The sequence below is a fragment of the Lycorma delicatula genome, chromosome 8 (genome assembly GCF_047948215.1).
Source record: "Lycorma delicatula isolate Av1 chromosome 8, ASM4794821v1, whole genome shotgun sequence".
Classification (NCBI taxonomy): Eukaryota; Metazoa; Arthropoda; class Insecta; order Hemiptera; family Fulgoridae; genus Lycorma; species Lycorma delicatula.
Window position 1 is genome coordinate 15,447,196 of NC_134462.1, and position 19,768 is coordinate 15,466,963.

The window sequence follows — 19,768 nt, forward strand, 5'->3', positions numbered from 1 at the left end:
TTTTGAAAAACTAAAAGTTAGGCCATCAGCTTGAAAGTTAATTACGGCAATATTCTGCAGTATGTAAGATCAGATTTTATTTACTTCCCGCCTGAAGGTAAAACCATGAAAAGTGATCACTGAAGGTAAAAAACAATTCCGAAAGGTATGTAAATTTTCAGAAGGCTTGATTTTGTTTCATGGTAACGATTGTTCTCTTACACCCATAATAACAAATTTTTGCCTTCAAGAATTCAGTTTTGAATTGCTGGATTACCGGTCATACAATCCTGATTTGGCTCCAAGAAGGAAATTAAATGCTTGTTGAAAATAGACTGAAGTGCATAAAAGGAGAGAGGATTATATTGAAAGATAAGCAACATTTTTTAAGTGGAATTAAAAGTAAACAGTTTTTTTCGTTTCACGTTTTGATTTACTCTCTTGCGTTTGTATTACTTTCCCGGCAAATTTAACTGGAATAGTTATATTGACAGGTAAAGTATGATGATTGTATCAAACATTTCAAATGTTACGTTTTAAGGTCCGTCTAGTTCATATACACATAAAAACACATTTACATAAGGATGTATATGCATACATATATAGGAATTTGTGTCTCACGGTTTTGGCCTTATATCTCAGATTGACCGAACCGATTTTTTCCAAATTTTTGTTTAAGAAATTCTAAATATGGAGTATTGATCATGTTAACTTTTTCTCAAAATTCTTTTAGGGGATTGAGGATATCGCAAAAAAATTCGATTTTCTTCAGAGGCACTTTAGAAAAAAGATTTTCTTTGGCAGATTTTATACCTAAATTGTATATATAGATCAAAAAATCATTTTTTTAAATAATGAACCTTCACCTCATAAAATTGAATTATAAGTATATGTGTTTTTTGTCTTTCTGCTCTATCTCCCTTTGGTTTTTAAATTTTATCTTTTTTTAAATTTTTTGATATTTTGTATGTCATATTATATAGGCCTATCAAAAAATGTCTAAAATTTTCCAAAAATATAAACCCCGGATTTTAAACAAAGAAAAGCTTTTCGAAAATCTTGTTTACTTTTATTAGATGGGGTGTTAAATTCAGAGAAAATCGAATTAAACCTATGAATGAATATTTTTAGAATTTAAAAAAATTATTCCCAGCCTACAACAAATATAATTTCTGTTTTTTATTTTGTTTTCAGAAAAATTGTGCTCAGCAGATCACCGAAGCTTACATCCCATGCTCTGGTTGCTGTGGCTCCTGCAGCTTCTCTTAAACCAAATGATGTAAGAACTTTGGTCGTATGTTCCGAAGGTACCTCAGGTACCTTGAAAATCGACATTGATGTCTTCAGGAAGATGGAAAAACAGAAGAAGAAAGGATGGCTTAAGGGCAAATGTAGGCGATAAAATATAAGAAGAAATTAGTTTATTTGTATAATGAACTAACCTGTGCTTGATTTTGTTTGTCTTTGACAATATTTTTTTAGAAATGGTTAAGCGTTTGAGTTTTTAACTTATTTTGAAGGTTTTTTACTGTGCTAATTTTAAGTGTTTTGTAAGTGGCAAGGACTCTTTACGCTCCTGTCATGTTGTGCTTCTTTTGAGGTTTTTAATACCCCTTGACAAGTCTATTTCTAGATGATTTATTATGACAAGACTAGTCTACTGAATATGTCGCTTGTATTTTTAACAGAGAAGGGAAAGTAATTTTTTTTTACGTGGAAAGGGTCTAATGACCACAGCAATCAATGTCCTTATAACTTAAAAATACAACAAATTTTAATTTTTTTTTACGTGGAAAGGGTCTAATGACCACAGCAATCAATGTCCTTATAACTTAAAAATAAAAAAAAAATAAAAATAATAATAATAATTTGTTTGTTTTGTTTGTTTGTGTAACAGAATAGTTACACAAAACCTTTGTATGTTACACAATATTACATAAAATCACATAAGAATAGCACAATCACAAGAATAGCCACTAGTCAGCAACTCACATATAAATTAAAAACACAATATTCAAAATACAATAATAATAATAATAATAATTATTATTATTAACAATTATATATTCAAATACAAAAAAAAAATAATTTAATTATTACTAGGTAATAATCCTTTAAAAACAACAATAATTTTAAAATCATAAAAGTGAGCATTACTACCAGGTTTATAATTTCGAAGAAAGTCAAAAAAAGAACCGGCTCAAGAATTTTTTAACTATAACCTCATGTGTCGCCTCTACTATTACACTAAGGAAATCCATCGCCACGTAACCCTCTCAAATTTTTAATGAAGGTCTTCTCATCTTCCCAAAAGCATAGCTTATCCTGGAATTCCACTGCAACATTGGTACACCGCTCAATCGGAGACACGGTGGAATCAACCGGTGTCACAAATTGTCTAAAAGACCTCACTGACATGGCCTGGTTTCGTAAGACAACATGGTAACGCGTCGGAAGTTTATTGTGGAGAGCGTCATAAAAGAAAACCAAGTCAAAGTACGTTCTTCTATCAGATAACCTGGAAAGGTCTAATCGCCTCAACATATCCTCTCTACTAGCGTCAACAAAACAATCTCTAAACTTAAAACGCATCCAGTTCAAGAATCCATTCTGAACACCCTCAACCAGATCAGAGGCAAAAACTCGTGTACTATTATTCCACACCACGGTCGAGTACTCCAAGCGACTCCTCACCAAAGATTTGTACAGCAGGTTACAAGTGGAAATATTGTTAAACCGTCCACAAATCCAAAGGACAAGACCAAGGTCCCGGCGTGCTTTACTGACAATCTGAGCAACATACTCGTGATAATACATTTTCTTGTCAAATAAAATCCCGAGGTCCTCAATCAATGTTTCAGCGACAATAGCGTGCGTACCAATACTATAGCTGAAAACGGAGCTCGACGTCTTACGAAGTCAAATGTTTGGTCTTTCGAAAATTTAAGGGCAAACAATTGCGGTATTCCTGATCGGACAATATATTTTGACGTCATCCGCAAACATCTGAAAATTGCATGTCAAAAGATCCCCGATATCATTTATAAAAATAATAAAAAGAAGGGGACCCAAAACAGAGCCTTGGGGCACTCCAGAAGAAGGATTCCTCAGACATCTGTCCACCAAAACGCACCGAAAAACGCCTGTCACGAAGATAAGAGGACAGCCAATCATTAAGACGATCGCTGAAGCCGAAGCTCTTGGTCTTTGATAACGTGATGGGACATCTTGTCAAAAGCTTTGGTAAAATCAAAATATATCACATCTACTTGACCCCTATACTCAATTGCATTAACTGAATCCTGCAAAAAGGAGGTCAAATTAGAAGCTGGTGAGCGACCTTTAATAAATCCATTCTGAAATGACGATAACATCGGGAGAACATGGTCACAAATATGTCCAAATAGAATCCTCTCGAAGACTTTGGAAAAGGTACTAGAAATAGGACTGAAATTATCCAGAGAAGGGACATCAGGCTTAGGTACAGGAGTAATAACTGCGTGCTTCCATAGGGAAGGAAAAGAAGATGACAAGCTCCAATTAAACAGGGAAGCCAGGATAGGAGAAACAATCTCATTTAAACCTTTGATAACGAACTCAGGAATACGATCCAAGCCGACCGCCGATCTAGCGTTAAGATTGTTTATAGCGCTGGATACGTCAGAAGATGAAACCATCGGAATGTTAAGAATCTGATGGTTGTTGATATAGGCGTTACCAGACGTAGTTTGCGTAGGAAAGTCTTGGTATACTGATTGAAAATATTCACAAAAATGCTGACAACTCAACCGAGGATCAGAAATAGTCTGTCCATTGACAATAGGGGCTGGAGTCATCACAGAGTTAGACTTCTGTCGAGAAATATATTTCCAAAAATTCCTCGGATTAGAACAAAGGTCAGATTCACACTTCCGAGCCCAAACTACTATGGCTTCCACTATTGCGTACTTAACATCTCTACGCAGCCGAGAAAATAAGAAATAATCATCTGACAGACTAGAAGATTTAAACCTACGATGATCAGCCTTCTTCCTCTTGAGAAGATTAACAATGTTCCTATTGAACCAAGGTGGAAATTTGGTTGACTTAGGCCGAAAGGCAGGAACATGTTTATTAATCGCTGCAGTAATTATTTTCTGTAAACCCAGAACCGATTTTTCCAAATCGATGGTTAAGAGAATATTACACCAACCAGCAAACTTCACATCATACAACGCACGATAATCACCACGATCATAGCGAAAAACCAGGCCCGTTTCCGCCACATCAACGGTTGCGACTCATGGAACCCAATTTCAAATGGAGGATGGAACTTATCAGGGTAAACAATAGCCCCAGGATCTCTAGTGAAAATCCTGCAGTTAGTCAAAATTAAATCCAAACCGTTATTGTAGAAGGAAGGATTCGTTGTTTCGTGTGTAAAAATGTCGAAGTTCATCATGTCAACAAAATCAAAAACTAATCGTGCCTTACATTTAGCATAAAACCCAATATTTGCATGAAGACTTCTAGTAGACCAGCACACTCCAGATACATTAAAATCGCCCACAATACAAATATCAAAACATAAAATATCTACATGCCTATACAGAAAATCAAAATATTGGTCGAGGAGACTTGAAGCTAAAAACGGAGCAACATACATAATACAAACCAACAAATTCTTCATGCCTGGTCGAATTAGCTCAATCCACACAGCTTCAGGAAACGTCTCGAGGTCCTTCCTCCTCGTACACCTAATGCTTGATTTTACAAGAATAGCCAAACCACCACCATGCTTAAGTAAAGAAGCAGCATAATCCCGGTCATGTCACAGGAGCATTAATGTTATGTGTGGGTGGGAAGTTCAAGTTAAAAAATAAAAATTAACACACTTGCTCTCTTAATTTTATAATAAACAGATAAAACTAAAGTGAACATGGAAATATATGTAGGTATAATGTCATCTTTTGGGGCTCCTCAAAAAGTCAGAACAAGCTTATAAGATACAAAAGTGGGTCGTCAGATCATTATCTGGCATCAATAAGTATGAATTGTGGTGGTCCTATATTTAGAAAATGAAAACTTAACTGTTTTTTATATTTATGAACATACTATCTTTGTTAATTATTCTGAAGAAATAATAATATTCACCTTTAATAAACCAGAAATTGTTTATGTATAACTCAAGATAATACTTTAGCTGGAAAGAAAGGACCTTATTATGCATAAACTTCCTGTTTACTTTCCTTGCCATCATAGTTTTAGATCTAGCTACAACTAGGAAAGTATGGTAATAAGTAAAAAAATAGGGTATGGGTTTTGCAATTATAACATTTTATGTTATGAAAGCACCTCAGCAAACAAAAGTAGTGGGGGTAATGTTCATATGTACATGTCTTGGCGTGTTTCAAGCTTAATAACTTTTGAGTGGATAAACTGATTTTAAATTTGTTGGTAAAAGTTTGGAATCAATATCTCCAGGAGGTGGGGTAGACAATTTCTTTTCAATCAATTTTGCAATCATAACTACACTTTAAATTAAACTCAGTACATGCATGCATGCATGCTTATCTACCATCTTTAAAAAAATTTTGCCCCAAAATTCCCCTTCCCTGTAAAATTGTATCTTTATTTATTATATATTTTTAACCAAATTTTTTTATGTCTTATGCATACTAGTAGTGCAAGTGGCCAAAAAAATACTTTGGGGGCAATACTGAGGGTGGAGGAGCTGATTAAAGTTTAAAAATATAAATTTAATACAACTTTTTTCATTTATCATTATTTTTCTACAATATAAGAATAAATTACCAATGTCAGGAAAGTATGAAATCTTTGTTGTCAGCTGTTTTAATTAAATGGACTATTTTCAATATCTTCCTACTAGATTTACTTAAAATATATTTAAAATATTTTTTTACAGAAACAGTGTTACGCAGCCAATGAAAAAAAAAAAAAAAACATTTATTTGAATCCTGTTCATTGTATGTATATATATATATATAAATATATATATATGTGTTCAAAATAATTTTCAGTAGAGGCTTCTGAATTGTGAATTACTGTGTTGTAATTTCTTACATGTATTCATGTTTTTATATTTTAACAATTAATATGAATTTTATTGATTTTATTTTAAATCTATTTTTACTTTTAAGGGGTTTTAATTTCACAGATTTATCACAATTTAATTTTTGAAATTAATTTACTTTATTTGAAATGAGATATTATCAATAATAGAATGCACATTGTTTACTGTTGTGAAGACATGTAAATGGACTGGAGAGAATTGGAGTTTGGTTAGAATGATAGATGGAGCACTGTAGTAGATAGAACAGTTATGTATAAATAAACACGTGACAGGTATTATATGTTAATTAATCTCTTCAATGAAGTATCTACAAGGTTCTGGTTTGAATCCCAATCAGGTTCTGCATTCATTGCAAAATTTATTTATTATTAAATAAAAGCTTTAGTTTAATAACAGTATTTGACTGGAGAGATCACAGGAAATCATAGTTAAACCTTGATCACAGCATCATAAAATACACAAATAATAATAAAATAAAGAAAATAAATTTGATTAAAGTTCATATTAATTTTTTAACATACAAAACACATTAAATACGAGGGTTTTTTCATGGTCCGATCGGTCACGAAATAAAAACCCGCCCAAAAATCGGATGAACCTTTGCACATATGTGTTGCGCAGCGTCTCTAGTATGGCCTTCAATCACACCGCGTCACTTCGTTTAATTTTGAACACGCAGCTAACACGTAAACATGTCTACAACAATAGCATCTCCCGCCAAGTGTAAAGTGCGTTCGGTAATTCGATTTCTACAGACAGAGGGGTGTAATGCAACTGAAATTCATCGACGAATATGTAATGTGTACGGTGAAACTTCAATGAGTGACAGCAAAGTGCGACAATGGTACAGGAACTTTAAAGCAGGACGTACAGATGTTCATGATGCAGGCGGTCAGGGAAGGAAGCGAGTGCCAACCGAAGATCTCGTTGAGAAAATCGTCGGTTCACAATTTCTGTATTGAGTGATTCGTTTCCTGAAATTTCAAGGTCAGCTCTCTACACCATTGTGATTGAGAGACTTCAGTACCGCAAACTGTGTGCCAGATGGATTCCCAAGATGCTGTCTGACCATCACAAAAAAAATGAGAATGGACGCCTCCCTAACGTTTCTCCAGCGCTACCACAATGAAGGAGAAGATTTTATGAACAAAATTGTCACAGGGGACGAGACACGGGTCCATTTCGAAACTGAAGAAACAAAAGAACAATCCAAACATTGGATGCATTCTCATTCTCCCAGTAAACCAAAGAAGTGCAAGCGAACAGTCTCCAACATAAAGTGTATGGCTACTGTGTTCTGGGACCGGAATGGAGTTCTCTTGGTGGAATTCATGGAACATGGCACGACTATCATTGCAGCCTTATACTGCGTGACTCTTCAAAGTCTATGAAGGGCAATTCAGAATAAGCGGAGAGGAATGTTGTCATCAGGCATTGTCTTTCTCCATGAGAATGCTCGGCCGCACACTGCAGCTGTAACAAAGAAGCTCCTGCAGCGTTTTCGTCGGGAAGTGTTTGATCACCCACCATACAGCCCGGACTTGGCTCCATCCGATTTTCACCTCTTTGCTCACATGAAACGCTGACTAGGAGGACAACATTTTGGCACAGACTTCGAGCTGCAGATCAGCAGAAACATGGCTGAAAACACAGGCGGTTCCTTTCTATGACAAGGGTATTGGAAAGTTGGTACCACTCTACAACAAATGTCTAAATCGGAGTGGCGACTATGTAGAAAAATAGCGTAACTATGTAAGTACTTGTTACAAAAAAAAAAAAAATTATTTTCACTGTGGTTTTAATTTCGTGACCGATTGGACCTTGAAAAAAAAATAACCCTCGTAATATGTAACTGAAACGTAATATCTCGGTATATTATTTTTTGTATCAAAAATTTTATGGTGCAGATTTTTATTTCACATGACCTATTCATATATATTTTTATATTGTGCACATTCTGAGTTCATTAAAATAACTACTTTTCATAAACTAATATCATTGTTTACAAGGTAAATATATTATGAGTAGCAGCTAATGAGTAATTTAAAAAAAACAGCAATCTATTATGATACCAGGTTTGTAAAATGGAATTAATGGATACAGTTTTTGACGTGAAACGTCTTTAAAATCACACTGAAACATATGGCTACCAGAACAGAAATTTGTAGCCTCACGAAAAGGTCTATATCATCCTTCCTTAGTAGCTCCCCAACTATTAGTTTCATAGACGTAAATGCGGTGTCATTTTATAACTTAAATGGTCAGCTCACCGATACGACTTTGAGTTTGCCTTACTGGCGAGCTGGTTGGCGGGGAGGGGGCACAGCACAGATCGGTCAAAACTGGCGCTCTCGCTCATTTCCATTCAGTGTAGTTCGTATATAGACATATATGTGGTAGCACGGTAATTTGGTGTTTAGTGTTTGTCGAAATAGATCGATTTAAGTAATCGTAAGTGTATTTTGGACAATATTTGTGTAAAAAATTAAAATAAATATGTAAAAATTTATAAAAATTCAATACGTCTGCCTTAGCCCGCGCAAAAGCCAACCGGAAATATAAATTATACATATCGTTGGAAATGGAAAGTTATTGGTACTCCAATGTCTGGTGCCGAGCGAACGAGACTGTTTCGGGAGGTTGCAAAGCTGGCACGGCGCGCTCAGTGAACGACGCCTGACGGCGCGAGCACCTCTACCGCTGCTTATTATGTCTTTTACTTCCCATATCACAGACCGATGTTGAAAAAAATTGTCGTCGAATATTAGTGATAATAATTATCATGTATTATTTAGTGTCAAATGTTAAAATTAAATTTAGTACGCAGTTAATGGCTCGTTTTTATTTCAATTGAATACACTAAAAGTGACTCGCTGATATACAGACCGACCAATTTATCTGTAGAGTTGGCCAAGTGAAGGAACTAAAATTTTTCATTGGAGACTTTCAGTTTTGTTAAAAAAAGAACTCAATAATATATTTATGTATTAAACTATAAATAAAATCAAAAGTTATTTGCTTTCAAATTGATAGAATTTGTTCTTTTTATATACTGTGATATGTAATCACCTGTCGAGATTCTTGTTACAGTGGAGTTTACAGTAGTACTGATGTAAATGATATCCAAACTAAAAAGGACATAAAAGTAAAAGTGTTTACTTAATTAAAGTGGTTTTGCGAAATTTTTTATGTGTGGAATTTAAATCTGGTTAATATATGAAATATATTAATGTATAAAAATTATATATTAATATGTATAATTTCATATTGGTTGTTTTGTTATGAATAAAAATTCCATGTTATATTTAATATCTTTGACTGTGTGTTCTGTTTCTGTGAGGTGGTTTACAAAAGATGATTCTATGTCTTTCTATTATGTACCTGTTTCTATTTCTAGAATATAAAGATGTTTGTATATCAATTCTGATGTAGACTTTTGTATAATCACTGAATTTTGTTTACTTCTTGGTTGTTATATTTGTCATTGTGAGTTTTGTTAGTCTCTGCATAATTTTGATTACTTTATTAAAATTAATTACCTCAAACAGTTTGGATGTACATTCATCTATAAATATTTTTAAAAAATGCAGGTACTACACGCACCTTGATTTAACTTTTGAAAATCATCTCAAAGATAAAGTATACACGATCAAAGTATACCCATTAATATATTATGTGAAAATCCAATACATAATATGTAGAATCTAAGATCTCATGGTACTTGAGCAATACAAAATTTACAAACACAAAGAATGTGACAAAAATAATTTATTAAATGAACAAACACAACCCAGAAAGAATATATTAGTCAATTGTATAATTAAGATCTTTCCTGTCTCCCAAGATTGGTATAGTTAACAATGGTACTCCCAGAAACCTTGCTGAAAAAGGTGCTGATAATTATGTTCATGAGGCCTATAGAACAACAAGTTGTATTAATTTGAATGCAAATTGTTTTTAATTTTTTAAAATATTAAATTGCTGTAAATTTTTTCTTCAGAAAATCCTCCAATCTATGATTTCAAGTATTTGTTAGATTATAACTTCCGATCATAATTTCTAAAATGTTGTGAGCAAGTCAATTATGCTGAAGAAAAAGATAATAATAATTTAGTGAATATTCAGGATTGCTAGTTGGGAGATAATGATCTCAAACTACATTGCTGAAACTCTTCAAGTTTCTGTAGATTGAGTGTTGTCATGAAAAAATAGTTTTCTAATGGAAATTTGCATCTTTTGTTTTGAATAGATTTTTTTTTTTTGAGTTTTATAATACATAATATATTTCTTCAAAATATGTGGTATTTCAAGTATATCAAGATCTCTTTGATTTCTAGAAAATATGGGCTATAAGTTTTCTGGTAGAATATCACTCAAAAAATGTAGCTCTCAAAGCTTGAGGTATTTTTAAGAATGAATTACAGCTCGTACTTTATGAGCTGACAGGATTGTTTATTTTAGGAAATAATAGATCGGATCTTACTACAGAAATAATAAAACAATTCAAAATAGACAATAACATAAAATGTCCTTGTTGATATTTATTTATTCTCCCTCAAAAATAACTTTAGGCTGATGCCTTTTTTTCCTGTTCAGCCTCCGGTAACTACTGTTTAGATAATTCTTCAGAGGATGAATGAGGATGATATGTATGAGTGTAAATGAAGTGTAGTCTTGTACATTCTCAGTTCAACCATTCCTGAGATGTGTGGTTAATTGAAATCCAACCACCAAAGAATACCGGTATCCACGATCTAGTATTCAAATCCGTGTAAAAATAACTGGCTTTACTAGGATTTGAACGCTGGAACTCTCGACTTCCAAATTAGCTGATTTGCGAAGACGCATTCACCACTAGACCAACCTGGTGGTCAGGCTGATGCCTAATTACAGCTATCCTAACTCTTTTTTCCAAATGATATGAAATGAATTTTGTAGCCAAGCTTGAAAAAATACTAAATGTGGTTGGGAGTTGAACCCAGAACCTTTTGAATGAAAAGGATAGATGCTACTACTCTGCTATGGAGATTTGTAAAATATAACAAAATATTGGTTTCTACTATTCCAGAAAGAAAAAAAGAACGACATGATTTTCAGTTTTTGAGGTATTAAAACTATTAAAAGACACGTTAAAAAAAACACAATCCTTTAAAAATAATATTTTATGCTGGTTTTGTCTGTAAATGTTCTCAAGGGTCCTTATTCTGTTATTATTTTAAACATTTTTTACAAAAACCATCAAACATCAGGTTAGTTACAAAGAGGATGCATGTTTCCCAATATAAAACAAAAAGATGAGTGACTGTTTTAAAACTTTAACATTCTATTCTTCCAATGAAAAAATATATTTTTTGTAAATTTATACAAAGTTCCCTTCAAAGATTGATTTTATTATTAGGGAGTGGAATTTACTTGAATTTAAGAAGCAACTTTGATTTATTAGTATATTTATACAAATTTAAATACACATTGTTTTAACTATATTATATTGAAGTGTAAGCTGCTATGTTGTTAAATAAATTAATTGAAATACTTCCTTTAGGAAGTAATTCATTGATTCTATGTTGAACATATTATGTGTGTTTATATATATGATATGTACATGTGCATCCACAAATATCTATGAACTGTCATTTCATAAATCATATAATATTTTTAAATGAGCAATCTAATTCACTATTAATTCCCAGAAAAAAGTCCTGCACAAATAAAAACTTTGTTATAAAATGGAAAAAAATAAATAACCTAAAATGAAATAATTACAAAATATTTCTTAATAAGAAAAGATTAAATAATTAAAAATGGTTCTCTAAAGAGTTCCCATTTTAAAAAAAAAAAAAGGTATAAAATATCATTATTATAAACAATTGCTGATGGTGGTGGTGTGGTGGAATCCTTTGTTTGGATGCTTAAGATTCTGAGTTTGAATATTGGTCAGGCTTAGCATTCATTTTTTATAGGTAGTGTAAACAGGTGGTTAAATAAAATCAATAATTAAAAAATAGATTAATTTACCAATAAAAGTAAATAAATTGGGTAATAATAATAAAAATAATAATAATTAATAAATAATATAAATGGTGGGTAATATACATAAATGAAGGGAAAACCTTTTTTTATTATTTTCATTCACTAATTTTTTTCAGTTACTCTAATATAAAGGATTCTTAGTATATTTCAGAATCAACAGATTTGGTGTAAAATAACTGCTATAGGAAGAAAAGGTGTCTATGCAGAGAGTTGTCTACATGATGTAGTTTGAGAAGGAAGAACCTTTTACACTTGAAATACTATAATGAAATCAAAGTGGTGGTATGAAATGATTAGAACATTAAGTTTGTACGTGAGGTTAATATAATATATATATATAATTATTTTAATCCACCGGGTTGGTCTAGTGGTGAATGTAGTTGCCAAATCCGTTGATTTGGAAGGCGAGAGTTCCAGCGTTCAAGTCGTAGTAAAGCCAGTTATTTTTACTTGGATTTGAATACTAGATCGTGGATACCGGTGTTCTCTGGTGGTTGCGTTTCAATTAACCACACATCTCAGGAATGGTCGAACTGAGAATGTACAAGACTACACTTCATTTACACTTATACATATCATCCTAATTCATCCTCTGAAGTATTATCTGAACGGTAGTTACCAGAGGCTAAACAGGAAAAGAAAGACACATATAATTATTTTAATGTATTACATTTTCATCCTTATGTACTATATGTAAGATATTTAACTTTGTAATAGTACTTGTACATGAAAGATTTGCCATTATTAAATATATTGCATTGTCTGATTGCATTAATTTGAATAATTGCATTTCTGTGTTCTTTGAAACAACGTATGGAATGCTCAATCATATGTTGGATAAAATTACAGTATATGTCATATTGAATACCATTTTGTTTGATGAATCAACTTGTTCATTTATTATCAGATTCCTAATGAACAGCAAGCCAGAAAAAAGAAAAATGTTGTGGGTGTTGTATTTATTATAAAAATTAGATGTGAGTATCAATAATAAAATATTATTGAATGGGTTATAATTATGATAATGGACAGTATACATATACACAACGCATGCAAATAAACACAAACACACATTTACACTCACAAAAAGGTTTAAGTAAATAAAACTTACTTTTCTTTGGAATGGCAAATATTTTGTACAAATGGCAAACATATTTTGTAGAAAATATATAAATTTTCACTGTTATTTTTTTAAAATAAATTACACAATTAAATTGATTTCATTAGACAAAATAATAAAAGTAAAACATAGTATCTTAACTTTTTAAAATTATTTTATTTACCTAATTTAATTTCAAATAATTTTTGCTGTATAGTATCTTAAATGAAATAAAAGGGTTTTCAATATATTAACACTTTATACACAATATTTCATTTAAAATAGTACGTGCTTTGATCTATATAACCTTCACCTAGTATCATTAAATAGGGATGTAGTTTACTAGGAAACAGATGAAGTTCAAGGTTATAATATTAACATGATGATAAAAAAATTCGTAGTAGTGGTGCGCTCTGTCATCTAAACCTAGAACTATCTCAAGTCAGTTTGTTGACGCCGGCTAACGTCTCTGTAGTATGTGTATGTTGCGTGAATCGCGTATAGGTTCGATATTATTATCCGACTAAAAACTGTTTGTTGTACATTTACGTAGATGTAAACCAAATTTATTTTTTATTCGATAACACATTATTTTATTATGTAAGTATTTAATATAAACAATCTATCAAAATAATAATATATTACACTTTTTTATCTCAGAAAATTATGATTAGTTAAAACTAAAATAATGCCAGTTTGTAACTTTTTCTTACTATTTATCAACATAAATATTTAATTTAAGAGGTTACGTTAATGTAAGGTGTACTTAAAGATATATTAATGTTAATTTGTTGAAGAGTTTGCGCAATTTAATAAGTATTATTATTAGCTTTTAATCTCCAAACCTGATTAAATTTCATGATTACATAGATTTGCGATTGATTGAACACTGTTACATTCATCTGTACTTAACAGACAAGTAACCGGCTATCAGATAACGACCTCATTGTTTTAAATTGTGCTATACTTGAATAGTATAAGCCGAAGTGTACAAACAAAAGCCGAACCACGTTTTTTTATGTGTTGTCGATTGACTAGAGTGAAACCGTTTAAAATGTGATAAACTAACTATATTAATTTAAGTAAGTCTTATACTTTTTTTCTATTTGATTAACCAAATTTTATTTAGAACTTATTTCAGTAATATCTAAACTCAAAATCTTCAGTTTTACTTACAACTGAATTTTTGGTATCTGTTTAACGTATTAATGAGGGTTAGGTTTTAGTTACGTATTAGATTAAATGTGAAGTTTTGATTCTATTTAAGTATGTTTTATATACGTCTTCAGAATTGCAAGGATATTTTTCACTTAAATGGTTAATTTTATTATAATCTTGTAAGTTTTTGTAAATTATAAATTATTTAAAACAGTAATTAAAGCTATTTTTATTGACTCATTCTCTTCAGGAAGCTCTAAAATTATGCCTGGGAATGAAATTTAAAGTAAATGAAATTTGAAAAATTAAGAGATAGATTTTTTGTTATTTATTATTGTAGTTTTTGTTACAAAATAAGTATGAGATTCACTTAAAAATTAAAACAAATTTATATTCTACGAAATTATGAAATAAATTTTTCAATTTTTCATTAATGTTACTCTGTAAGATGTTAAATGTATATATAATGTCAATGAAACAAAATAGAAAAGTTATAATCAAAGTATACATGCAAACAATGTTTACGTCAAGCGATATTTCATATTTTTATGGTGCTTTTTAGTTTGTTGACTTGTTTACATAGTGAAGAAAAATGTAAAAATTATATTCCTATCTAAAGTATTGAATCGATGACTGCTATCTCATCACTACATTAAACGCGTTCTATTTTCTGTGTTAAAAACAACAAATATGTAATTTTCTTTCATTTTTAACACAAACATATGCGCGTGCGCGCACGTATACATATATAATATTAATATATTAAATGTATACTATGTACTTACAGTAAAAAGCAGTTTTAGAAAATTATATTAAAAAGTATAACTTATTTCATAGGTCTTCTTCTGTATTAGACTATTTATAGTTTCTTGTTGGCTCTGAAAAAAAGTTACCAGAGAACAAAAAAATATTTTTATCGAGATACGACAGCCTTCAGCTGTATACTAATATCCAAGTACGCATGTCAAATGCTTTTCATTATACAATGCCAAACTGTCGTACCAATTCGTCAGTCACTGCTCTTCTGAGTGTCAAAAATCACATTAGTTTTAAACACCACTACATACATGTGACGTTTTATTAATTTTACACAATTTCATTCATTTATTGTTACCGTTCAATTAACATTTCTACTATCTTTAAATTTTTTTATAACTTAATTTACGTTTTATATCGAAAAGATTTTCTAATTTTTATTGTCGTGTTTAATAAAATATATATACATTTTTATTAAACGTCGCTTTAAACAAATGTTTAAAGCTTATAAATAAAAACAAACATTTTATTTAATGGAATAAATTCGTTTCATGAATTATATATGTGAAACAATTTTATATTATCCAGCATGAATGAAGGACTCGCTAGCGAAGCCGCTAAAGACATAATCAGAATTACAAACAAATTATCATCACAATGCTACCAAATCAACAGCAGAGTTCTGTAGCGATAGCATAAAATGTAAAAAAACTGTTTTTTTACCCCCTTAAAATATTAAAATAAAAAAAAAGCTGAAAATGATTTTTAAATATTTATCTGAAGAGATTTACAAGCCTAAATCGAATGAATATCTAGTTTAATATTGTCGGGTTTGGGAAAAATTTGCAATCATTGTTAGAATTTTTTTTTTTACCTTTTAACCCCTTTCCAAGTTAAATTTAAAAAAATCTAGAAATTAGTTTTTAGTTATTCACATGAATATTACACACACCAAAAATCAAGTTATCTTCATTTCTTACCGAGAAATTAAAAAAAAAAAAAAATAGTAAATTTCATTATTACTCCATTTTAATCCTTTAAACTCGGAATTTCATAAAAATCCTTTCTTAGTGTGCGCTGACACCGTCAGAAAAAATGAATATACATTTTCATCAATTTATCTTCAGTAGTTTTTGTCGGGCGTTGAACTGGTATCCCACTGTCTCGGCTTCGCCCTCGCTATATCGTTATTTGCGTTTTCCGTCGCGGTCAATGTTTTTTAGTCCAGTAGCTGGAGGCAGGTGCAGTCAGTCGTCGCGTCGAACATACAGTAACAGTGGCTGTTTTGGTGAGCCACCACGCCGAACACCCTCGCATCCCTTTAAAAAATCTAATTCAATAAACTTTGTAAATGATTGTTAAATATATATCTGAAGAATATTTACAAGCCCCCAAAAAATAGAACATCCCGTCGTAACTTCGCCCACGCTGTACGGTTGCTTAGGTTTCCCGTCGTAATCAGGGGATATTTAGTAGGTCAGGGCCTGCTTCGCTCCCCCTTTCCGTCTAGTTGGACCCAGCTGTATTCATTGAACTCATGCTTGTGAGAATAATAATGATAAATAAAAATTAAAGCCTGTTTAGTTTATAAAAAATATCAGTGTATTGTAATTTCTTCACAGCAACAATTTGGTACGTACAGGACACAAAATTTTGAGTGATCTAAGAACATGGGTTTCAAAACAGTCGCCCTATATCTTAAAAATATTAATTATAACTGGTTTACCGTACTTCGTACGGGTAAAAATGTATTTTGCTTGGTTCCTAGCTTACCCGACAAAACCACTAGGAGGTTACCGTATTTCGTTTCTCCCTTTTTGCAATTTTTTAATTACTTTTATTTTGTTTTTTAGTCAAGTAACAGGAGGCAGGTGCAGCCAGCCGCGTCACACATATAGAAAAAGTTGTTGTATTGGTTTAGTCGTCGCGCCATACGCTATCTCACCCGTTAAAAAATCGAAATTAAAAAAAAACCGAAAATAGTTTTAAGATATTTATTTGAAGAGTATTTGCAAGCCCCAATCTAGTGAATATATCGTTTAGTACAGTCGGAAATGGGGAAAAGTTCTAATTTTTTTTAATTTTCTTCACCTCTTTTAAGGTTGATTTCCGATAAATCTAGTAATTGGTTATTAGATATTTAAATAAAAATTAAATGTCTTCATTTGTTAAAAAAAAATAGTAAATTTCATTGTTCATACATTTAAAACAAAGTACTTTATCACAGCTCGAACTTCAATTTTATCCATTTTTCAAAAAAAACATCAACATTTTTTTGATTTACTACATCGCCATAAGCAAGCAGCAAAACGTACGCATTTGAAATTTCGCAGCCTGGTATCTAAAGGATCATACTTAACTAATATCATAGACATTGGAACATAGTAGCTTCATCTCTGTCAGGTCCCGAGTACTTTCCTGATGACCGCAGTATTAGGCAGTAAACACAACATACTTTTTGATTTTATTTCGTTAAAAATGTATTAAAACAAAACTGTTACTTTATTTTCAGTGTTTCTTCAGCTTTTTGAAGAAAGGTTTGAATAATTAGCTTAAATGTTTTTCGGTAAAGTTTTTTTCGGTTAAAGTTAATCGAAAACCGTGGGAGAATAAAATAACGATATACCACAATTTTTTATCGTTATATTAAATTTAAGTTACAAATCTGCTGCTGTTTATAACTTGCTTTGGTGCTGATTAGTGGTTCAAACTCTCGGGAAAAGTTAAAGGTTTCCGAGTATAGTAAAAAGAAATAGGTGTGTATGGACAAAGAGTAATAAATACTCTTCTAGTAATTAATATCATCGTATTTGAATCCAGAGTACTTCTGTTGAATTTAATTTAATTACCTAGGATTTGGAGTTTCTCGGCGTTTCAATTTTATCTGGTATCAAAAGAGATGAAAATTTTATACTAGGTGAAAATTATGGCAATGTTTGTTTCAAATTTTACTTTATTTATCATTTTGAAATCTCTAACAAAATTTGTTTAGGATTTTTTTCCTTGATGTTGAAATGTTTATAATAAAAAAATTAATGATTGAAGAAATTGAAATGTGATTGAAAAATTGATGTTGAAGTAATTTTTACGTAAATGTTTCTTTAGGGAGCAAATTATAGAAAAAAGTGTCGCTAGGAAAGGAATCAACCATTATACATTAAAGTGGATGTAAGCCTGTTGTTGCTGTGTAAATAAATGACATTAAACAGAAAATTCCTTCAAATATTATTAAAAATCCTTTTTTATAATTTTTGCCTCTTAATAAGTTTTTCTAAAATCTTTCTTGTTCATATAAATTATACAAATCTATTCTGCCTACACGGATGGTGAGGCTACCGCTCAAACTTCAGTAAATATTCTGTCAAAGGTTTTTATTAAAGAGTCTGTATTCTCTATATATGTACTGTATAACATGATACTTTACTTCTCATGGTATTTTTTTGATTTATATTACGCAAAAATCCTTTAAATTTTTTGTAGTGTAACATTTTAAAGAATCTAAAGTACAAAATATACTGATCAAAAATACTCTCTCAGAGATTAATAATGGTTGCTATCTAGTGTTACCACATATATGCCTAAATTAATATCGGCGGACGAACACGGTAGCAACTAAGATGTGAGTTGGTGCAAAGTATACGGATGCGCTGATACAAGCATCACTACCACCGCGCAGTTCTTCCACCATAGTGGTGGTGCGGCACCACCACTCTCAGGTTCCAATAAAAGAGCGTGTACGAGAGTGAATTTTCAATTCATCGTCGACCTCCACCTGAAGAAGACCAAGAAGAAGAAGATGATGGAAGAAGATAGAAGTTCCTGGGCCGGCTCAACGTGGGATCTCCCGGCGGATGCTACATCCCCGCCGGAGCAGCAGGCCGCGCCTGCGACGGACGACCGACGCCGATCCGACACTACGGGACTCTGGGGACTACCACTGCCAGAAAAGCCTGGTCGGTCTTCAATGGACGAGCTGCAACTCTCCGACTTCGCCGGAAACCAGCCTCCGGACTCAATAGCTCTTCTCAGAGCTTACGCAAAAAACGGCCCTTTGTAGGGCCACCATAAGGTTATGAATTACGAGCTGTCGAAGCCAATCGACGACAAAAACAGCCTTTTTTTCAGGGCTACCATAAGGTTAGTAAGTGCAACGTGTCGTCAAAGCCATTCGGGGACACTAGCTAGTAGACGTGGTTAACAAAAAAAGAAAATGGCCAAGTATTGCTACATGACTTTCCCGGCTACGGTTGTCAAGTTATACAATATCTTGCACATCTTTTTCATTGAAAAATATTTTTCGGCATTCTAGATTCGGGGTCTATAATTTTAAAAATTGTAGACATCTCTTGATGCATCTTTATATGAAGTATGAACTTTCAAAGGAAGTTTGAACTTTCAAAGAATTTTTGAAAAATATTTTGACCAAAGGAAGACTGAGCAAAAGAACAAAACAAACATATATTTTAATTTTAAGTGGTGGGAAGTTGACTTTTTAAAAACGTTTTTATGAATTATTTATACAGAGTCTTCCACGAAGAAACGGAGAAACTTTCAGGACATGTTTCAATGATGAAAAAAGTGAAAAAGGTTCACATAAACATTGGTCGCGAAACGCTTTGTTTCGAGTTACGGCTAGCGAAATATTTTACCCGAACTTCAACTCTTCTAATAAA

At 31.9% G+C, this 19,768-nt stretch overlaps 1 protein-coding gene and 1 long non-coding RNA gene across 2 annotated transcripts in view; one reads left to right on the top strand and one right to left on the bottom strand.

Moving 5' to 3' along the window:
* Window positions 1–13,269, bottom strand: part of LOC142329385 (uncharacterized) — a 74,697-nt gene extending 61,428 nt beyond the window's left edge. The window contains exon 1 of the long non-coding RNA XR_012757484.1: window positions 13,194–13,269. This is a non-coding gene — a long non-coding RNA (uncharacterized LOC142329385). The remainder of the gene's footprint in view (window positions 1–13,193) is intronic.
* Window positions 13,270–13,671: 402 nt separating this feature from the next.
* LOC142328921 (uncharacterized) overlaps window positions 13,672–19,768 on the top strand; it is a 407,317-nt gene continuing 401,220 nt past the window's right edge. Inside the window, exon 1 of the mRNA XM_075373089.1 lies at window positions 13,672–13,781. The gene's annotated coding sequence lies outside the window, so the exon portion shown is untranslated. The remainder of the gene's footprint in view (window positions 13,782–19,768) is intronic.